This window comes from Corapipo altera, unplaced genomic scaffold, assembly GCF_003945725.1.
Source record: "Corapipo altera isolate COAL_440 unplaced genomic scaffold, ASM394572v1 54, whole genome shotgun sequence".
Classification (NCBI taxonomy): domain Eukaryota; kingdom Metazoa; phylum Chordata; class Aves; order Passeriformes; family Pipridae; genus Corapipo; species Corapipo altera.
In genome coordinates, this window is record NW_020884902.1 from 6,868,194 (window position 1) to 6,868,420 (window position 227).

The following is a 227-nucleotide window of genomic DNA, read 5'->3' on the forward strand; positions in this document are numbered from 1 at the left end:
ACAATCAGCACGACTGAGAGCAGATACCAACAGAGCTGATACCTGTGAGCAAAGAAGGATCTTATTGCCTACGAGCTCTGTAGCAAGAGGGCATAGCTGCAGTCCTGGTATGCTTCTAAAAGAGGTGCTGGAAATCCTGCACTGGCCCAGATGCATCCCAGTCACTGAATGTGGCCGTGGGCTTCAGATAAGCACCAGATTTGTGTTGAATAACATTGTAGCCTGGG